The sequence below is a fragment of the Gobio gobio genome (assembly GCF_949357685.1).
Source record: "Gobio gobio genome assembly, chromosome: 12".
Lineage (NCBI taxonomy): Eukaryota > Metazoa > Chordata > Actinopteri > Cypriniformes > Gobionidae > Gobio > Gobio gobio.
This window is the reverse complement of record NC_137105.1, coordinates 11267790-11291613: the sequence shown is the minus strand read 5'-3', so window position 1 is coordinate 11291613 and position 23824 is coordinate 11267790. Positions and strand designations below refer to the sequence as shown.

Genomic DNA, 23824 nt, shown 5'->3' with positions numbered 1-23824 from the left:
AACACACACACTCCGCCATCCCACTTAGAGCTCATTCTGAGATCCCAGCCTATCCAGGAAGCTCTGTGCCCACTCTGATAAATTGAAAGCCTTTTTGAAACCAAAAAGATGTTGGACTCTCAAGCGTGACCTGAAGTACACACACAAAGCCCATTTCCAAGCCTTCATTGAATCAGGCTAATGCGGAACTTTGCTCATATTTCCGATCTCCTCTCCTGTAAATTAGATTTTCCTAGTAACGTCTGGCAGAATGTAAAGGATCTGATTCAAATCAAAAGAGTGGCGTTTTCGGCTGATTCTCAGGGCTTTCTCATTGCATCCCACAGCAGATGTGCTCTCAGTGATGGCATAAGCTCTCATTTGTGCGGCGCAGAACAGAGCTTTGTCCGGAGGGCGAATGGATCATTGTGTGAGCTTCATCAGGCTTGTACTTGTGTGGTTGTTGATGTAAGGCAGACCCTTCAGCAGAACGGCCATCTCTCATGTACAGAGTGACTATTCCTCATACTAGCACAGAATAGCTAAAGTAGTGCTGCTGAAAGAAGTTGAGCTTCATTTTTTTCTTTAGGATGACTGACTTAAGACCGGAGCTTGTATGAATTGTTGTGAAAAAAAAAGAAAAGGAAAAAAAAAACTATAGTTTTATTTAGCAAGGATGCATTGAATTGATCAAAAGTGACAGTAAGTCAACGTTTTTACATTTAAATTCAGTTTACACTGACCAAAGTGCTGTACGAAACAATCATAAAATATAATAAAATATGAAATGAAAGATAACAGTTGCTAAGCCATAATTTAATAATCAGGAAAGGCTAAAGAGTAGACAGTAAAAACATTTATAATGTTCCAAAAGATTTCTGTTTCAAATGCTTTCTATTCATCAAAAGAACACTGAAAAAAAAAAATAATGCTAATATTTCTGTAATAATAATATTTTAACAATGCTTTGCACAGACCAAAATACTTTGAGAATGAGTATTTTTGTAGGATGGTAAATTGTAGGGGCGTAGCCAATTTTTCACAAGTGAGGGGGACAGAAATGTCAAATGTAATGCCAGGTTTTTTTCTTACCTTTTTGTCTAGTTGAAAGGTTTTATTTTCTTTTTCTTCTTATCTTCTGCTTTTATTGGCTAAGAAATCAAATACTGTTGAACAATAACCAATACTCCATAATTGTATTTGTTCCTTATGACAATTTTATGATTGGTTTATGTACTACAAACACTTGTGAATTAGGTCATCATGGATTTTATACAATGTAAAAAAAAAAAACACACAATTTTTTTGCAGTAAGATGTGCTTTTTAAATTGTTTTCTATTGGCAGTGAGTGTTTTTCGCGATATTTACACTCTGGGCGCCTTGCGTTTTTGTAGGAGAGTTTTGAGCGCCTGAAGTTGAAAAAAAAAAAATCCACCATTGTCCAATCAAATAAATGGAAAGGTGGGCCTTCTGTTGAAGTGACGTTTACCGTGGTTAGACTGACAGACAGCTGATTCAGGGGTTGCCTAGCAACATAAATCACAGCGCACTGCTCTTTTCTAAATTAAAAACCGTCAAACAAAAAAAAGGCATTGAAGTGCGCCTCGCGTTTTCAAACCTGAAAAAACACGTTCCGTCTGAAAATAATAATTTCCGGCAGAAAATATAATAAATTATAAAGGCTATGTCAATTAGCACTTAATTATTTATTATAATATTAATTCTTTATTATGAAAATGCCCTGAGATGGCTTGAAAAACACACATATACCATATATTGTTGCTGTCGTGTGTTGATTGTCTTCATGTTTCAGAAGTCAAAATCATTATTTTTATTCAGCTTATAGTGATAGCATGAGTTATTATTACTTCTATGAATTAGGGCTGCTCGATTATGGAAAAAATCATAATCACGATTATTTTGGTCAAAATTGAAATCACGATTATGTAACACGATTATTTCACATGACTTTGGGAATGTGTTGTATTTATTAAAAATACACCTTTCAACAATTCAATTGAAATTGTAACATTTGTTGTACTTTTTGAACTATTAAAATAAATAATATAACATATATTCAAATCAAAGTATAAAAGTATTCACATAAAAATGATAATCACAAATAAATAAGATCAACAATATGGTTCGGCTAGATATGCTTTTCAGGTACGTCTAACATTAGTTTTCAGGTACAGAAATGTATCAAATGTAAGGTAGCATTGCATATTTGAGTGCATAAATTAAAGATGAATCCTATTAAACTTACAAAAGCTATTCAATCCGGATCGGATATGCGTCGTCTTTCTCGACTGTATAAAGTTCACTTAAGGCATATACAGACTATGTCTGCTAGGATACTCATCAAGATGGACATGTTGACATACGTTTTGTGTGAGTTTGTCCGTTCAAGAGCAAGACTTGAAAGAGAACTCAATATTTGCGCGCTGTGAGACGTGTGCGCGCTCTCGGATGAGTGGACAGAGATACATTTCCTCACAGCGCGCGCGGCTTCTCATTCGCGTCTTCAGGCACTAAACCCGGGTGACGACGGTGAAAACGACTGGTCATATTCAAACATACGGCAGCACTCGCATGCATTGAACAAAGTTTACAAAGAGAGAATTATTTGAAAAATATGAGGGGAAAAAAGGACGTTTACACGGCACCCCTGCTCTCGTCAGTTTTTGTTTCTTTATTAGATTGTCATAGGTCACTCTGTGTTTAATTTTCAAGTGGTAAAACAAATTCGTGATGTTCCCTTGCGTTGCAGCCACTACCATGTAGCAAATCTTGCACGTAGCATGTTTCTGCTCGTCGTCTGATTCCTCGAAGCCAAACTGTTCCCAGACAACGGAGTTGGTTTTGCCTTTTTTGCTCACCAAACGCTGCTGTAACTGCCCTCCTTCTGCCATCTTTACTCGCGCCGAGTTTTTAAATTCTGCACACGAGACTCCCGATCTGAGAAAGTTTGTGGCTTCGGGAGGGGCGGATGAGCGCGTGCGCGTTTCATTCAGAACGCAAGGCAAAATAATCGTTTTTTCTCGATTGTACTATTTTGGTGATCGTTGGGAGGCAAAATCGAAATCGAAATCGAAATTCGATTAATTGCACAGCCCTACTATGAATCCGTTTTGAACTTTCTGCGAGAGAGCGCCCCTCTGGCTTTGAGTATCGCCTTGTTTTAGAAAACATCAGGTCATGGGTAGACTTAGCCTAGAAATCTAGACGCAACCTAGCGGCAGCAAATATAATTTGCAGCCAGGGCGTCTAGCAACTCTCGATTGGCTTGTGAGCTGGAAAAAACAAACTCTGGTCAGGCCAATCACATTGTGTATGGAGTCGGTGGGCCGGCTCAACATAATGATGGCAGAGTTGCGGCGGTTCCGCGTGCTACTTGAAAACAAAGAAGCTGGCGGACAGCGGTCTTTTGAATCTGCTTTGACTGCGAATCTGGAAGACTTGGAGTTAAGCTTTTCTTTGAGAAAAGAACAAAGAACGGCACTGAAATCATTTTTTAAAAAAGGAAGATGTGTTCGGAGTTTTGAAAAGTTGACTACTAGCTCCGCTTCACCTTCTTCGTTGCTCTGGTTGGTTGTAGCACTATCCTATTGCCAATGGTGTGTTCCCAGACCCAACATCTTGATGTGGGTCTGGCTTGTCAGGCTAGTATAGACTACCTTGTCTCTTTGAATTTAAATCTAGATTTAATCACATTGGGTCACGAACACCTGTGAACGCTAGCCTGGATGCCAGCCGAACTTAGCCCCGCCCACAAAATTTTTATTCGGGCAGTTTGGTCTGGACTTGATCCATAGAGAAGTAATTATGCCCAAACAGAAACTGTTCGGACCAATGAAATTGTCAGGGCGGGCTTTAGACGATGATGGACAGATTATCAACATAAACGTAATCATCCACGTCATCAAAGGAGCTTGGGTTGAATTTGTTCTAATCCTAAACGGAGAACTTGTTCGTATATGCATTCACCTTTACTATTTCTCTCAGAAATGATGATCGTGTTGGTAATTACTCTGTGTATCCTTAAATTCTTTTTATACAACACCGGCAAAGATCGTTTTCACATCTTTTTCTTCTAACGTAACTTATTCCAGCGTGCGTGCAGACAGGGTTGCCAAGTTTTTACAACAAAACCCGACCAATTGCTAACGTTCCTCAAAACTAGCCAAAAACAAGCCCAATAGCTTTCCAGGGGGGGGGGGGTTCTCTGGGAAAAAAAGGCATTTGGGGGGTAAAATATGTGTTATTTTGGCAGGGCTGGCAGCTAAAATTCGCATTCCTGGGTCTGTATATCACATAATTGGGGTCGCTTCAACCCGCGGACATGGCAACACTGTGTGCAGTCGAGTTCTGTTGACATTTGACAACTAACGTTATGCGTCGCTCCGTTGCTCTGATTGGTTGTAGGTCTATCCAATTGAAGTCTTTCCTGGTTCGGTTGAAACACGCCCCATAATCACAGCCCAACGGAGCAGTATCAGACTCATATTCTGACTAGAATTGAGTATGACGACGTCAGGCTATGTGAACGCACTTTCCCTGAAAAAAGTGAGGGATTTGAATTCAGTGTTGGGAAAGTTACTTTGAAAAGTAATGCATTACAATATTGCGTTACTCCCTTAAAAAGTAACTAATTGAGTTACTTAGTTACTTTTTAAGAAAAGTAATGCGCTACGTTACTTTTGCGTTACTTTTGCGTTACTTTTTCTCACCTGGGCTGGGCTTGCTTTTTAGTTTTGTTTTTTAATAGCAAAAAAAGTCCTTTTTTGTGCTAATGTAAAGACCTCTTCATACCGCTTCACCTTCTTCGTTGCTCTGGTTGGTTGTAGCACTATCCTATTGCCAATGGTGTGTTCCCAGACCCAACATCTTGATGTGGGTCTGGCTTGTCAGGCTAGTATAGACTACCTTGTCTCTTTGAATTTAAATCTAGATTTAATCACATTGGGTCACGAACACCTGTGAACGCTAGCCTGGATGCCAGCCGAACTTAGCCCCGCCCACAACATTTTTATTCGGGCAGTTTGGTCTGGACTTGATCCATAGAGAAGTAATTATGCCCAAACAGAAACTGTTCGGACCAATGAAATTGTCAGGGCGGGCTTTAGACGATGATGGACAGATTATCAACATAAACGTAATCATCCACGTCATCAAAGGAGCTTGGGTTGAATTTGTTCTAATCCTAAACGGAGAACTTGTTCGTATATGCGTCCACCTTTACTATTTCTCTCAGAAATGATGATCGTGTTGGTAAGTACTCTGTGTATCCTTAAATTCTTTTTATACAACACCGGCAAAGATCGTTTTCACATCTTTTTCTTCTAACGTAACTTATTCCAGCGTGCGTGCAGACAGGGTTGCCAAGTTTTTACAACAAAACCCGCCCAATTGCTAACGTTCCTCAAAACTAGCCAAAAACAAGCCCAATAGCTTTCCAGGGGGGGGTTCTCTGGGAAAAAAAGGCATTTGGGGGGTAAAATATGTGTTATTTTGGCAGGGCTGGCAGCTAAAATTCGCATTCCTGGGTCTGTATATCACATAATTGGGGTCGCTTCAACCCGCGGACATGGCAACACTGTGTGCAGTCGAGTTCTGTTGACATTTGACAACTAACGTTATGCGTCGCTCCGTTGCTCTGATTGGTTGTAGGTCTATCCAATTGAAGTCTTTCCTGGTTCGGTTGAAACACGCCCCATAATCACAGCCCAACGGAGCAGTATCAGACTCATATTCTGACTAGAATTGAGTATGACGACGTCAGGCTATGTGAACGCACTTTCCCTGAAAAAAGTGAGGGAGATGAATTCAGTGTTGGGGAAAGTTACTTTGAAAAGTAATGCATTACAATATTGCGTTACTCCCTTAAAAAGTAACTAATTGAGTTACTTAGTTACTTTTTAAGAAAAGTAATGCGTTACGTTACTTTTGCGTTACTTTTGCGTTACTTTTTCTCACCTGGGCTGGGCTTGCTATTTAGTTTTGTTTTTTAATAGCAAAAAAAGTCCTTTTTTGTGCTAATGTAAAGACCTCTTCATACCAAAATTGAAATAATAGGCCTCAGGCTGAGGTATAAATGTGCTGCCATTCTGGATAATGGAAGAATAGGACGCAGGAGAAAAACGTTTTACCAATAAAAACAAAAAATCTAGTAATTTTTGCTCATGGCTTAACTGAATCCTCAAAGGTCAGCAGCACGACATTGGTCAATAAAGGTAGATTAAATGCATAAAAATATTTGTTCTATTTAACATTTATATATTTGAGGTTTGAGTACTCTGATTTTGCATTTGACTGATTTTATTCATTTTGAGGAGTACAGAATCTTTATTGTGCGAGTTAGTCTAGAACTACAATAACCATCATGTTTACACACAACGCCTTTCCACTTATTTTTCACAACATGGGGGCAGGAGAGCTGTCAGTCAAATAAATGTGAAAAAGTAACTTGCGTTACTTTTTTGAAAAAGTAACTCAGATATTTTGTTGTAAATTTGAAAAGTAATGCGTTACTTTACTAGTTACTTGAAAAAGTAATATTATTACGTAACTCAAGTTACTTGTAATGCGTTACCCCCAACACTGGATGAATTTAACGAATTTTTTTGGGGACTTTAACCAAGATAACATTATGTATAACAAAAGAGCAAGTCTCTACAGTTGAAACATTATACTACAGTGCCCCAATCCATTTAATGAGACATGACCTCTTAATGTCATCTCACACTGAGATTCAGTTGTCGTGTGACGGGTAACATAAGATAGGTGTGCCGAAATGAAACGCTGCCTGTAAATAGTTGTTTGTCAGACATTGTTTCAGATAACAGTTGAGATCTCCGCTGTCTCCCTTATTGCGAATAGTCTAACAGTGATATAAATCTTTGAACACTACATTATTGTTCTCTCAGCAAGAGACTTGTTTCATCACTGTGTATTGACTAGGGAGGCACGGCATATGAAGTGGTTGAATACCAAGTGGCCAGCACACAGTCCTGGATTCAACCACAGCACTGATGAAAGTCCTTCAGTGTAGTAATCTCAGACACTCAGGATAATGAGACGCCCTCCTGCCTACCTTCATAATAATGTGTGCCCCGAACTGAGAAATGTTGATTAGAGGAGAGAGCCGTCAGGTAGCCGGTCACATTGTTAAACCACAGCAAGAGATCTTAGTAAATGTGTCTGGCTTTAAATTCTTACTGGGCTTTGGAAAATGTAAACCCATTATAGGATTCCTCCAACACCGCATGACTAAAGCATCGCTGGAGGATGATGATTACGTCATCTGCATTGCGAAGACATGTTTAGCGTTTCTTGGGAGGCTTCAGATCGATTTAGTTTCCGCGTTTAGCCAGCCAACGCGGCCCGTTTCTCATCACCCTTTTGAATGTACACATGCATATAACACACAGCATCTATATTGGTCTGGGTGGTGGACACGGTGCTCAACTTGAAAAGCGGTGTGCTTTTTCTTTTCTGGATGTTGACGGCTCCAGCGCCTTGGCTTGCACTCAAAGCAAGTCTCTGCTCTTTGATGAATCTTTCAATGTCTTGAGAGACAGCCTTCATGCAAATATTGCACATGCTCCTCAGTCCGGGCAAAGCGAATGGCCGCATTCATAGACGGCTTCACAAGCTAATGTTGTTTGCTGTGATTTAGTCCTGCTGTGGATTTCCTCTCCTGAACGATGAGAGGATTAATCTCTGGCTGATTTATTCGTGCATTATTTACGCCCGGATGGTTTTCCATCATTGACGTGAGCAGCCTGGGACAGAGCCACCTGTCAGAACACAGCACTTAACTCCTTAATGGATCACATATCGATTTTCATCTTTTTTTCTCTTTTTTTTTTTCTTGCTCTATAATTCATTTTACATAACCCCTGGCAAGTCCCATCTGTGGTGTAGATTTTTCTATATCTCAACAGAGATCAATGGCGGCACAAATACTTATTTTCAGTCCAGCTTTATTACAACTTGTGCAAACATGAACATGTATGTCCAGGCTGCTCATTTCCATACAGTGAAAGTGTAAAATCACACAGCTGTGTAAACTTAAAAACAATCATATTTATTAGATAGCGATATATATTAGGGCAGCACTGGCAAAAGTAATGATTATGAATGTGTCGGGAAAAAAATAATTTTTTATTTTTTTGCAACATTTTAATTGTTTATTAATAAACTTCTGCGTCGGCTTCAAAGATGAAGATACTGACTCGTCATCTCTGCAGTTAAGGTTTTTTTTAACCTTTAAATAAGGTTTTTATAATTATCAAAATTTAAGGCCATTGAAATTTCATAATTCTTATCACCATTTTCAATATCATTTAAAAAAAACCTCACAAGCTTACTGAAGACAAGTAAACTGTGATAAAGAAAGAGCAAAGAAAACAAACTACAATAGAACAAAGACACAAATGAAATAGACTTACCTGAAAAACTTCAAGCACTAGAAATATGCATAAAGTAATCAAATGTATGAAAAAACAATGTGTTGTCTTTACTATGTAAATTAAACATACATTTATTGTTATTAAAGTTACAAAAGTGACTCAGTCAAGAGCAGTGAGAGATTTTCTTTTTTTTTGTCGTTTGATTAGCATTAATGACAGCAGGTAAATTTGGATGCTGTCACTTTAAATCCGACTGGATCCAATATATACTGTGTTTTCTCTCTCAACAGTTAATGTTCACTTAAGATATAAATGACCATTTACTTGCACATACATGGTCACTTTGACACAAAGGTATATGCATTTAACTGTTCAAGGCAAGCCCAATTAGGTGGCAAAAACCACTCCGTTCAGTTCTCATGTGCTTTATGAGCAGCGGCTTCATGTTGCGTGTCTCTCAGACAGCGCTAAGAAAGTCTCTCAGAGAGTGCTTTCGCTGCTAATTGTGCTTCAATGCTTTTGAAATCACTTGTTTTTAAACCACATTGCTTAAAAATGCATGCAAAGGATAGGTTTTTGTGATCGCACAGCAACGTCACATGAGCGTAACAGCGATCGAGACAATAGTCCAAAATGTTTAGAGGTTGACAAATTTCTACCAGTTAATCATGTCTACATGTATATCGCCCACCCCTAATCAGAGAGTATGTGTTTTCGATTTGAAATGGTCCGTTTAAAAGTAGACATTTAAAACTTTCTATTGATATGTTTCTCATGTCTGTGAGGCAAGTATACGCTGAGTTTCAGTTCATTTATGTGACCCACTTCACGGAGACTGAGACGGCAGAAAGCTTCATTTTTCAAAAGCACAACAGGTTTTTTTTGTTATTGTGAGTGTACACAGTAGGGATGCCACAATTCTCAATATAATATTGAACCGTTCGGTTCGGAATTCACAATTCAATACGCGCTTGTGAATTGCGTTTTTTTTTTCGGTTTTGCATTTAATTAATTATTTTTCTACAAATTCTATCATTTGCCTCCATCCCAATATACAGAACAACGCGACATACATTCACATCACACGTTAGTGGTAGAGTTATACTCACGGAACACTATAGTTATTCACAATCAAGAAAGTTCATTATTTGCATGCGTTTTAAATTCTTTTAATTTTAACATGCGCTTTTCCGAACGCGCGCACTTAACGCCTGTCAAACACGTGATTACTGGACTAATTAGTCGTCTTACTGCGCTAATACTGTCAAATACACACAAGGTTAACATAAGCACAGTCGGTTATGTATAAAGTGAAAGTAAAATCGGCGTCCGTATTGGATGCACGCAGGTCTTAAATTGACAGCAGCAGCCTAGTGAAAACGCTGTCCTTAAAGGGACAGTTCACCTCTAAAATGATGTCATTATTTACTCACTCTAATATTGTTCCAAACCTGTATTCATTTCTCGATGACAGAATTTTCATTTTTGAGTGAACTATCCCTTTAATGTTAATACAACAAGAAAAGACAAAAAGAAAATTACTCTCTGCTCTTGACTGAAAAACTTAAATACAGTAGCTTTAATAAGAATCAATGTATATTTTATAGTGAAGTCTATGTATTGTTTTATTTTTACATTTATTCATTCAATTTCATACTTAAATGCTGCTGTACTGCTCTGAGCTGCCAGTGTAAATCTTATATATATATATATATATATATATATATATATATATATATATATATATATATATATATATATATATATATATATATATATATATATATATATATATATATATATATATATATATATATATATATATATATATATATATATATATATATATATATATATATATATATATATATATATATATATATATATATATATATATATATATATATATATATATATATATATATATATATATATATATATATATATATATATATATATATATATATTATGCAATACACTAGGAATGTGTACAAGGGTTTTTTTTTAAGTAAAGTTTTAAGTTTAAGTAAGGTTTTTCAGTTCTTTTAAGTAAAATAAAGAAAGACTATTGCAATAAAGAAATAGTCTTTTTTCTCCTTAAACTCTTGATGTTCCTGTCGCTTAAGAATATAGCAAAAAACTGATGTGACAAGCCATCAGAAACGAACCGAACCGAAAACCGTGGTTAAAAACCGAGGTATGTATTGAACCGTGGACTAACTGTATTGTTGCATCCCTAGTACACACATAAAAACGGTTACAGTTGTAAATGTGTATTACTCCTATCTGTATTACAAATATATTGGTGTACTTTAAGTTGGAAAAATGCAAGTGCTCGCGCCGGCGCCTCCATGTCATGCAGAAAAGCTTTATCCTTTAGCTTCCACACTCCGCACAAACACTTGGATATGCGGCTAATAATAACACACATTTATCTAGGTTAACGTTACAGTGAGCGGTCGTGTAAAGTTGCTACATGCATGTTTCAAATTATAAGCGATATTTGAGATTCGTGATTTCACCATTTCCTGTGGAGTTTTTTTTTTTTTCTGCGACTAACTGACTACTAAAATCTTGGTCGACTAAGTCTCTTCTAGTCGCGGAACGTTTAGTCGACTATTAGGGCCCAGCCCTAATATATATAGTGCTCTATTAACTAATTGATTTGCAGAAAAGTGATTAAATCTCACTTTTGTAGTGATTGGCTTGTGCCATTTTTGAATGGGGGATTTCAGCTGCACCAGCGGGACAAATGGTTGGAGTCTGGAGCTCTGGCATGGATACCCCGCTGATCTGAGTGATACAAATGAGACATGCAAAGGTGCTTTTATTGGGTGCGTGTTTACACTAAAACCACGTGACTAAGCCCTACTACCTCATTTTAGTTACCTAGCAAATTCCAAACAATGGCAATCTGATAAAAGCCGCTTAAGCAACATAATTACATGAACTCTGAAGCATTCGCTCGAGCTCTGCAGGCAGGGCAGAGCTGGATAAATGATGCCGTCAGTGCTAATGATCATAACATCTGTTTCATCATAACTGCTGCCCAGACCTCCGTTCACTCTCTTGTCTTGCTGCAGTAGCCTCCATATATTCTTTCGGGAGGGATTTGGGGTGGGAACTCGGGTATTCCTCAGTGTTGTGTCTCGAAGACTCAAACATATTATGGCTCATTAGCAGTCCGTGGGCCGATGGCTCGTTATTGCCGTTATTTTTCCTGAATGATTAAAAATGCATTTGACTTGTTTACAGTTGGCAGAGGAAATTAATCATCCTCACTCGGTCCACAGTCATTTGTTTCTGTCAGGAGACATCTTTACTGTAAATACATACGGCATTCCTTTGTAGTTTATTAAACAATACAGAATCCGCCGCATGCATCTTTAATGCCGGCATGCTGCGCTGAGTGACACGGCTATTGTGTACCATTCGCATAATACAAACGCTATTCTTCCTGACAACAAAGAGCTCTCTGTGAGTTGTTTAATGCGCCATTTTCAATTACACTAATTTGCCCATTTCTTGCTTTCAGATTGTTCTCGGCACCATTTTTTTTACCGTGATGGAAGTCATATGCCGATTAACACCACGTCTGTTGCCAGCTGTGCTGAGCCGCCACAGCAATTTGACTGCAACGAGCAGAGAAATGAAACTTTAGAGAGGATCACATAAAGCAACATTACTTAGCCGTAAATGCATAATTTTTCTCTTGCTCTGAGGTAAATGACTTGTTTTCCGCTCATTCCTGTGAATACCCCAGACGCTCTGTGCACCTGCTATTAGCAAGAGATGTTCCCTCCTCTGATAGAGCATGACAAGCAATTTTCTTCGTACAATATGGGGCCCTACAACACAGGGCCACATGTTGGCTTACAAAACAAGTGAGTTTACTTTATTTCCAGATTCCAGTTGGGACCAGTTAGTGTAAACCAGAAATAAACACAGAAGTACCGTTCACATTTTAACCGATGTCAGTACTGGTTCCTGAAAATCGGTACTGGTACCTTTTTTCGGTACTTTAGGGATATTTACATCAATAACTGTAAAGAAACTGCAAGTCATTTATAGAAGTGTTATTGACATTATGCCAGAGCTGCCCTGGTCGCTGTCTGGTATTGTCTGTGATGTTTGTTTACTGTAATATTTACTAGTAAATAGTAGGCTACTAGGTACTTAATTAAATTCATAAAAACTTTTCTTTTTAAAAAATGTATTTCTATGAAAAGCTTTCCCACAAATGATATGTTGTGTATTTTTTGGTAATCAAATGAAGACATAAGACATTAATTTTAATTTATCTTTTAATTTAACTAAACTTGTTTTGTCAAAAAGAAAGTGCTGCACAGCTGAGCTTTTATACAGTTAAAATTAAAACATGAAGAAAAATTGATTTATTACTTAAATAAAGTTTTGATAATTTATTATTATTACTTTGAGACGTATCTAAATTCTACTGTAGGCCTACAACAGTAATGTATTTGGTTGCCGTGAAGACGTTTGAATTTCTGTGTGTTTATGATATGACGGTAGTTTTTCTCAAATGAAATGGTAAAATGCTCATAAAGTGACTCTCAGCGGCTTTTGAGATGACGTTTATGCGTTCATGTCCTCATATGAGACGGCAGAGATGGAAACACACGACCGACACTCGTGGTTCTGAGTGTGTGTGTGTGAGGTAAACCGTGCCTCTACGGCATTAATTCGCAAAGAGACACTGGATTCGTATTTAAATAGTCTTTTTGCGGTTTAATATTCACAGACACTAGTCTATATCACCAGATGCGTTCTCCGGTACCGAAATTTGATACGGATTGATTTAATGTGAATCGGTAGTACCGACATAATTCGGTCGGTGCCCTTAAAAGTACAGAGTTCGGTACCCAACCCTAATAAACACAGAACACAGTCTTTCTTTTGAAACTCACAAGCTTGTGAAGTCTTCAGATGGCAGCCCGTGGCCCCAGCTTGCCTCTCGCATTAACCTCAGAAACGTAAGCGCAGGTGATAAGTGGCGATAAGTGCAGGTTTAGGTCTGTGATCTCGATCCATCTCTCTGCTGGCCTTCTTTGACAGGGTACATTTAGATGTAAAAGTGCAAAAAGCTCAGACTGTCAGTTATTTATCTCTAGGTTTCAGCACTTCCATCTCAACCATAGCTCCACCAGATCTCTCACCGTCCCGTCATGCACCGCTCTTCTTTTTTAGATCATCCAGATGGAATTAAACAGTTCAGAGTAAAATCCACTAGTCTCAAAAGTTCTTTGTACTTTCTTGCCGTACATGCACCCGACTTACACCAAGGCTTGATTGACGTGGAGAATAAAAGGTGTATTGTTGTTCACAAACCTGTTTTTCCAGTCATGTGTATTTAGAGACGGCTCGCACCTTTTTGACCTGCATCCTCCAGCAGGGTTATTTAATTTAATTTAATTAAATAAAATACAATAATAAATAAAATTAAATAAAATTAAATAAATAAAATTAAATAAAATTAAATAAAATTAAATAAAATACAATTAAATTAAATTTTATTTTATTTTATTTTATTTTATTTTATTTTATTTTATTTTATTTTATTTTATTTTATTTTATTTTATTTTATTTTATTTTATTTTATTTTATTTTATTTTATTTTATTTTATTTTATTTTATTTTATTTTATTTTATTTTATTTTATTTTATTTTATTATTTTATTTTATTTTATTTTATTTATTATTTTATTTTATTTTATTTATTATTTGTTTCTTTGTGATATATTCATTCACAACATTTCTCCTTTATATTTTTTTATTTATTTAATTTCTTATCATTTCTTCATTTTTTTATCTAATATCTGACAAGCAGGTGCATCAGTGCTTTTGGAAATGTAGTTCACTTTTTTCCTCTAAAAAAAACGAATTCCTCTAGACTTTAAAATGACCCAGCTCTTTCTATAACTTCATAATAGATTCATAATACTTATTCATTCCTGCCCATCAATCGCTCCATCAGAGCTTCCTCTGGTGTGTCCTCAGCACAAGTTTTCATTGTCCCTGCATCTTCATATCCCATCACGTGTCTTCAGCGTGTGTTTGTTGATAATTTGAGATCATGGCTGAAGAGTGTGATTTGTTATCCTTAGCAATTCACACTCTTCTGCCATACTCACAAATCACAAGCAGAGTGCCACTTGAGACTTGAGGTTTAATCAGGTAATGACCAGGTACGTCTGAGTTTTTCACCCACGTAATGGCCTGTTTGTGTTGTTAATGTTGTGTGCTTGGTTGAGCACTTAATCAGTGTTATAGCAGATGCTGATGTTCTTTAGCATACCCAGCCAATTAAACTTATTTTTTTGTACATTTGCACTGATGACTCACTGCTCTCCCTCTCTCATGGCCTTCTGGTTCCCATCGGACCGGGCTTTCCTACTATTAAAAGCAAGGCCAATTTATCTCCCGTCCCTGGAGTTACTTCCTTCAAATTCAGCTCGGTGTTTTCACATTTCAGAAAAGTAAAACGGCGGCCATACTTAAAGACATTTCTTTCCACATACAGAGTGCTGTGAAAATATTAGACCCATAACTATTCAACAAGAATGGTCTATTTTTTATGAATTATGCAGTTCAGCTCTGCCTGGCAGAGAGAGAAGGCAAGAGAAGAAAGATCCGGCAGAAGTCTCAGGAGGAAGCTGCACTCAGGCGTTGTGTTTCTATCTGCCTTTAGTACATTTGCTGGGCTATCGACACTGAGAGACGAGCTGCAGAACACAAGATGAAGAAAAGCCTTCATTGGCCTCCCTGGACTTTATCAGATTGCAGTCACATCGTGTTTCCATAGGCTACAGTTTGTCAGCCGTGGGAATTCCTAATTAGGTCTCGGTCATTGTTAATTAGCATTGAGCTAGTCTAGTGAAAATCGATGCACCTCTTGATGGAAATAAATGTTGTGATTGTTGTTATTTCCATCAAGAGGCGCATCATTTTTTTGGTCAAGATCTTGTATTGACTATGCAAGAGTCGAGCACTCTGTAAAGTCTCCTCCAGCACATCCCAAAGACTTGACAATGAATTTAAAATGAATTAATTTCCCAAAGACAATGAATTTAAGGTCTGGACTCAGAGGTGCCAATTGATGTGTGAAAATGATTATTCATGCTCCCTCCCAACCATTATTTCATAGTTTGAGCATGATGAATCTTGACATTGTCATCTGGAATATATATAGTACAGCAGTTTTACAAAAGCATTTTTTTTTAAAAATTTTATTGATCAGTGGTTTACTGAGAGAATTATACATTTTATTATAGTTATCAATTATAACTCAAAGTTTCTTAAAGATAATGCTGTTAACTATATAGGGAGCCCTTAGTTGCACATTACTATAATATTAAAGGTTAACAACAGAGCCCAAACTATTAGCCTAAATTCAGTTGCTATTTATTTTTAGATGATAATAATAATACTCAAATAACACATTGTATGCAAACATGTCAACTTCACACAAGGCAGTTTTTGCATTGCCTTCTAAATCTAATTATAAAATAGTTTTCTCCAGTTAGTTGTTGAAATCTAATTATTTATACACAGTGTCTGTCATTTTAATTATTTATTAAATATATAGGCTAATATAGTGCATATATTTAGCAAAATAGTTCATTCCTCTAGTGAACTAACCAGCTGTGGACACTGAATGACTGCCTGAGGTAAATGCAATGCTACGTGACATAGTTTACAAGCTGTTTTATTGACGTCTTTCCGCGGTTGAAACACTGACTGAGCGATTACGTGACATATGATACGTTTCAGTAAGTTGTAATGTATCCTCAACATACCATAAGATATTAATTCATGTTTATTCTTTAGGAAGAGATGATCGCGTTCACTCGCGTGCCGCCGCTTGAACTGGCGTCCCTATACAGTGATCAGTCATATCACATTTAAGAGCACCAAAACGGCATTTCGGGATAAAATGGACTGAATACTTAAAATGTTCGTGTGGGAACTCGGATTGAAGTATGTTCCAAAACGGTAAAATCTCTGTTTAGACGAGACCTGTGGTTCTGCTGGCCAAATCACAACCATTCAATTCGGGGCCGATTAGCCTGTTAATGTAAAGTGTGCTAAATATAAGCTTACTTCAGGGAAAGGCACTTCATATTGGCCAGTAATCACAGGTAAACTTTATTGACTGATACTAGAGAAAGAAAAATGCTACAGCTCTTTAAATAACTATGAGGAACATCAGGAACACTGTGTGAGTCTGTGACTGAAAACCAAAAATCCATTACCATGACAAATGTGTCATGACATGAGTTCTGGTGAGGAGAAATGAAGGCCCACTTCATCTGGATGCTCTATTTATTCCAAGCTGTTTATATGAAATAACAGTCCTTGGTTTACCCTTTCCACAAATGGCTTGTCCATCAAGCCACTTGACCTCTGAGTCTTTATGTTGAAAAGGGCAAAATTTGCATTGGCAAATCTGCTCTCACATCTGGCCCCTTCAGTTTTCGTACGAAAAATGACCCGGCTTAGACTAGTAAATGTCTCAATCCTATTTAGTAAATTGATTAAGTCATAGCCATTTGGTCTTGTGTTTAAAAAAAATTCTACTAGACAATTTTCTCCAGTGTTCAATGTGACGTATTGTTATAGTGTTTTCAGATCTACCGGCGGCAGCATTAGGGTTTAAGGTCAGGCCCAGCTGCTGAGACAGACCGTTGGAGGAATCAGACTCATTTCAGCCCTCACAGTTGAGGTGGACGGAGCTCAAAAAAGCTTTTGCTAAGCTGCTATTTCACACTATATCACCAGCAACACAAACGCAATCAGAAATAAGTGGCCACTTGCCGGTTTTATTGAATTCTTTTCCATCGGTTGATGTGTTTGAGGTTCGTTTTTCTGGGCGTTTTGAACACAGCATAAATTCTGATTGCTTTTTAATATTCCCTGACTCTTCCAACCTGTTGCCATGCGAGATCGCTCACGAATGCCCGGCTCCGCAGGTGGCCGTCTGGAGAAGTTGCAAGGTGAAGAGGTTTGCATTCAGAGTGTTTGGCCCGACTCTCCTCACTCTGCAGGTGTCTGATTGGACATGAGCCGGTGCTCATTGAAGCGGAGATGTGAACCCTTCGCAGTTGGCCAAAGCTCTAATTCGAACATGCCGAATCCGGTCCTCCTCCTTTATTGTTTTTGTCTGCCTCTTATCGCATTTTATTCATGATTCAGTGCTTAGATTTTGCCCCCTCAGGCTTGGCACTGCTGTCAGGGTGTTTGTTTTGGCGAGAAAGACTGAGATTTATCCCAGAGTTTCATCACAGCACCTACATTCCTTCCCAGACATGTTCAACAAGGCAAGTCTTAACAGCTATCTCTGTCCGACCATTACTGTCATGTCCCGCAGTGTCAACTTTCCATCTCTCAATAAAGGAACCTCTAATTTACGTCACAAATACGGCCTTAAAACACGCATGAAGACGTTAGACACATCCAGCTCTACTTCCTGTCTCCATTCAGGCGTTTTATGCTGCTTTAGCTCTGGCCATTTAGTCCTGAACTAACATAATTGGATTACAGAGCACAGGCCGTTTAGAAGCCACTAGCATAATCTCCAGCTTTAATAGGCCGTGGTATTTTCCGATGCACCATGCTGTATTTAGGTTAAGCATGATTACTGTTGCAATCTGTTTGTTGCAAGCACTTGGAGCCGAAACCTCAGTTTGTCTGGGAAATCTTGTGCACTACTTGTATTCCTTCCATTTGCCAGGAACGCAGCTCGCCGTGTTTGCGTGTCACTCGACTTTTCGCACCACGGGATACCCTGACAGGGCGAAAATTGGTTTATGCGAAAGGGGTCACACATCGGTGGAAGTTTTGGAAGGATTATCACAGCTTGATCAGGTTTAAGAACCAGATCTTCATAGGTTTGTTGGCAGGTCCTGTAGCTCAGTTACGACTAGGACGCCTTAGCACCTTCACAGGCTACAGACTTCAGACATTGATTTTTGATCCCTTATGTAATTCGTCACTTTAATGTCAGCTTGTGTTTATTATAGGCCCCTTCCTCCCATCAGCTTTTGCATTATTTTCCTTGGCAAATGTTTTGTTTGAATAACCGAGCGAGGCTATTTTGTTTGTTACAGTTCATTGACTACTGTAGTTTTAGATACATGTCACTTTAAATGGCACTCCAGCCATTGAGCCAAAGCTCAGATTTATTATGTTGGCCAGTGTTTACACAGTTTAAAAACTTTTTTTTAATTCTTTGCATTGCACAGTGAGGATTTAGACACTACACTACTGTTCAAAGATTTGAGGTAAGTATATATACATATATATATATATATATATATATATATATATATATTCGGTTTGAATATCGTTATATATATATATATATATAACGATATTCAAACCGAACCGGAAAACCGCGATACACCACCCACGGTTCGAACCGCGATACTCACATGTCGAACCGAACGTGCCCCGCCCCCTGGTGCCCCAGCCCAGTTCTCACTTCACCTTATGCCACAAAATATTTGTTTTCTTCCTTGAATATATATATATATATATATATATATATATATATATATATATATATATATATATATATATATATATATATATATATATATATATATATATATATATATATCTCACAGGATGGAAATGCATGGAATTGCCCTTAACTGACATAAAAATAAAACAAACTGGTTAGTTTTATTAAGTTTTAACATTATAAATGTCTTGATTGTCACTTTGGATTTATTTAATGCATCCTTTCTGGATAAAAGCATCAATTTACTATATATATAATTTATATATTTTTTTATCCAGAAAGGATGCATGAAATAAAAATAAAAAAAATCACCCCCCTCACAGTTGTCATGAAGGACAAAATTAACCGAATAGACCAAAACCACAATTTGTACGAGGCTGTAAAAAAAAAAATTCTGCTGTAAAGTTGGGCATTTTAACATGGGGCTCAATTAGAATCTGCTCCCTTCTGAAGCCTTTCTCTAGTGGCCAGTCGATGAATTGCAGTTTAAGTCACTTCCGTATTGGCTTCAAGAGAAACTGCGGGAGGTTGCCGCTTGGTGTAGACGGATATTTTTCTAATGTCTGGACTCCTTTATTAAGGGATTATAAAAAAATGGTTAAATATATTGGTATTAAATGCATTGTCTGAGATTTTTTATTTCAAGATTTAACTGCAAATGTCACATCCATAAAGCCGGAATTGCCCTTAGGTGATCTCTGTTGTTCTACCACCCACTTCGAGATGTGTATACCTTTCTTATCTGCAAAGTCAGAGAGCTTCATACCAATATATAAAAGTCCTTCTCTTTGGGACGAAACCCAAGCATCCTTGTGAAAACCCCTTCATGCTGTTTTTGTTTTTCAGGCTCATGCATTTTTGTGACTCAATTGTCAGATACCTCAATAAAATAATGTGCTTATTTACATCTAACAGTAAAAACGTAGTGTATCATAGATTTTTTTTCATCAGGACTGAACTTGTCTGAAAGTGTATCCACTTGGGCACACTGACACAACATAAGCTGGCGTGATATTTCATCGGCTGATGTTTGATGGGATCACTCTGCTCCAGTTCCCTCATTTCCTTTGGCTGTTGTGGGTTCTTTAAAGGTTAAAGTCTTCGCTGAAACGCACTAGCGAGAGTTTGTGCTTGACAGCAGGTTTTATTTCGCCGCTCTCATTTAGAGCCGAACGCAATGGCCGAACGTCTTTTTTGTTCCTTGTCTGCCTCTCCCGAAAGGTCACCAACTTGCATCATTAGATTTAGCATGGCTCCCGACTTCATTTCGAATGCAACATAGTCTATTATATGACAAGAAATCAGGGAGCATTGCAATTTGAAAGTTTGTTTGCATCTTCTCAGTGCAGGTCCACAATATTTATTGATAGTCTAGAGTTGTTCCAGCACCGAAATGCAAAGTTGTACAGACTCGTATTCGTATTTTGTGAGCTTACAGTCTGATTTAAATTGAGCTAAATGGGCCATGTAGAGTGAAATGAAAACAAAGGCTGCTTGTTTTTCTTTTGTGTTGTTCAATAGCTGAACTCAAAGGAAAGAGGGGAAATGTACACACATCCGAATGATGTCCTAAAGAAACGTTGCCGTTTTATTTTGAAAATAAAGGGAATAGTTGAACAGTGTCCAGATTTGACTCATTTATTTTCATTAGCTGAACTCCATTGTTGGATGATTCGCAAACAAAGGACTCTTTTGAACTGAACCGGTCACAAAGACTCAAGAACTCCAGAGTTATCTGTTTGAATGAGACCTTCCTTCGCACATTTATCTTGTCCAGACAGAAGAAATAGAGAAAGGAAAAGGACAAATGTGATCGTTGACCTGTCTTTTCACAGAGTGTTTTGACAGGTGTGCGTTAAGCAGCCCTTCCTTTCTTCTTGTTCCTGAGTGGCTCCTTCTATCTGATCTTGGTGTTTTCAGACCACTTTATTGTCTGGTGAGAATGATCTAAGTGTGCAGCCTTTGGGTATAGGTCAGCAAGTACTTGATGGTATCTTTCATTCTGTTTGTGTTACATTTTGTGCTTTATCTCTTACAGGTAATACTTAATGCTTTAACGTTCAAAAGTTTGTTGGGTTAAAAGTCTCTTATTCTCTCCAAGGCTGCATTTATTTGATCAAAAAATAAATAAATAAAATTCAGTAATCAGTAATCAAAATCAGTAATATTGTGAAATAATAAAGTTTAAAATAAATGTTTTCTATTTTAATATATTTTAAAATGTCATTTATTTCTTTGATGGCAAAGCTTTTGATTAACTTTTCATCATAATTTGACCAAGATTCTTAACTAGGGATGCACCGATACCAGTACTCGGGTGTCGGCCCAATACTGTTCTCATGTACTCACACTCGTACTCGTAAAACTACCAGATACAACACCACCCGAAAGGTTCTTTAGATGAGTACAGCATCAGTTTTTAATTGTATTGTCTGTTCTCTAACTGAACTAAATTATTGTATTACTATAAAAATCAAAACGACGGCGGGGTGGTGCCGCGGTGGGCAAGAGATGTAACCGGTAGGCGTGGCTTGGGAGTGGCCTCGTAGGGCAGCGAAGCAAGTGCATTCTGGGAGTTGTTGTCTTTCATCCATATGAGCCAAAAATACATTGTTTCACTTTTCTCAGTCTAGAAGGCACCAACTTCTAAAATAATTTCACATTTCTACTACATAAATGACCTGATTTAAATAAACATTAATCTTTCCAGCGGTGAAGTGCCCCTTTAAGAAACACTTTATATATGTATTTCAGGAGCGGAGAATGCAATATTGCATTTGTCGTCGAGTCACAGCCAAAATAGCCTGTGCGTTGCGCTACATTTATAATGTGATATTTTGGCAAATGAAAAAAATGAGAATAAAAAAATGAGCACCCAAAAGCTACAGCTACAATAATCGTCATAACCTTTAAGCTGATGAAAACATGATGTGATGGACTGACTGCCTCAGATACCCTTCAAGTTGTTCAACTATTTTATTGAAAAAATCTTCAGAGCAGAGCTGACAACACGTTTCTGTGCGAGAGTGTGTCCGTACTGTGTGTGTGCGCGTTTGATTGGGAGAGAGAGCGGGAGAAAGAGAGTATGTGCTTTCCATACATAATAAAACACAAGTTTGTGGCAAAAAACATGGAAATAATTTTTCCTTTTTATCCTATTGTTTACTATATTTATTTGCTTGGTCAGTGTCGTTGTGGGTTTTGGTGCTTTTGCTGTTGTCGGCTGTAAGGACCATTTGAAATGACTGAAATCATTTGGCGAGATGATATGGAACTGTAATGCAGTCAAGATCTGCCTGGAACTACTTTAGCCGTATGTTTCCCTGATATAATTGCACACCTTAGAGCGTTCGTCCACCAATCAGATTCAAGCATTCAACACCCCGTAGTATACAAATAATGAATAAATGTTGTTTGTTTGGTATACAGCCACGGATAGGTTGTGCACTGCAAACGGAATATGTGTGAACCTGGCGTAAGCACTACCCATATATTTTAGTATGGACTTTGTGCCAAAGTCCTGGAACTTGACAACTTGGCAGTAGTCTGTGTTCTTGGCTCTAGTGCTTCCTATTCTTCCTTTGATATGGTGAGGGTTGACGTTCAGGGTCAGTATGGCTCCACGTTCTCACTAGTTCTGCTTTATCAGTGAGCACAGGTGCGTCCCTGTGGCCTATTTCATCACAATGCTGAAAGCCTGTTCGCCGTCTGTCTCTCGCCCCTGTCATCTCATGCCATCCATCTCGTTTTTTAAACCAGCCCCTCATTTTCATCTGAATGGCGACGGTATGACTACTGTTTATCATTACCAGACATGCCCTTGACAACTAAATATTGGTGCCGACCATCACAGAGATGCGTTATCTAGCACATTTGAGCTTACTGGTATTGTTAAGTTTGCCCCCCCCCCACTTCTTTGATATGACGTGTCACAATGTCAAGGCCGACTCAGTCTGTCTGAACACAGAGACTTCAGTGTCCTATTGAATAGACCTGCAACAGTATCCGCCGCTGATAAATTTTGCTTCCATTCCACCTTGTCGCCCATTCATCCCCATTGTATTATAAGCACAATGGCCCCATGTTACCGTATATCTGTCCTATTAAAAATATGTCTGCTCAGCCTTAGAGGAATCAATTATTCCTCATCTCTGTCACACTGCTGTACACATCTGGCAAACAAACTCTGCCATTAATGCAGAATGAATTCATTACAGAGAAACGCACCAGCCAGCAGAAGCACAGTGTCGGCGGATCTCTGTTGTGTTCTTTATCAGAATGAATAAGGTTGGAAAAGGTGAGGTTTAGGCCTGTTTTACACGCGCACAAGTAAAGCAACAGCGTAAATGAACACCGACAGCATTTCTACTGCGTGACAGAACAGCAGACGTGTTTGGAAAATAAAGTGAGCATTTCTATTGATAACTGCTATAAATGATAAAACTTGATCGTCATGAAATCTGCACTACTGTTCAAAAGTTTGGGGCCAGTAAGATTATTATTATTTATTTTTTTTGGAAAGAATGATCCATTATGAACGAAAGTATGTATTAAAATTGATCAACATGGACGGATATATATAATAGCATTGTAAATGTCTTCAGTTTCAAATAAATCCTGTTCTTTTGAACCTTCTATTCATCAAAGAATCCTAAAAAAATAAATATTATTGTGTAAACCATGATCAATTTTAAGCAGGGCAACTTTTTTCAATATGTACCACATTAGAAACATTTCTGAAGGATCATGCGACACTGAAGATTGGCGTAATGATGCTCAAATGTAGCTTCGTCTCAGAGGAATAAATTACATTTTAAAATAGAAAAGTTATTTTAAATTCTTAACTGTCTCCCCCCCCTTTTTGAGAATAGTCATGAAAATGCACTA

General features: G+C 37.8%; 1 protein-coding gene across 1 annotated transcript in view; it reads left to right on the top strand.

Annotated features, from left to right (window-relative positions):
- The window catches only part of man1a1 (mannosidase, alpha, class 1A, member 1), a 184875-nt gene that overhangs the window by 89383 nt on the left and 71668 nt on the right, over positions 1-23824 (top strand). The window lies entirely within an intron of this gene.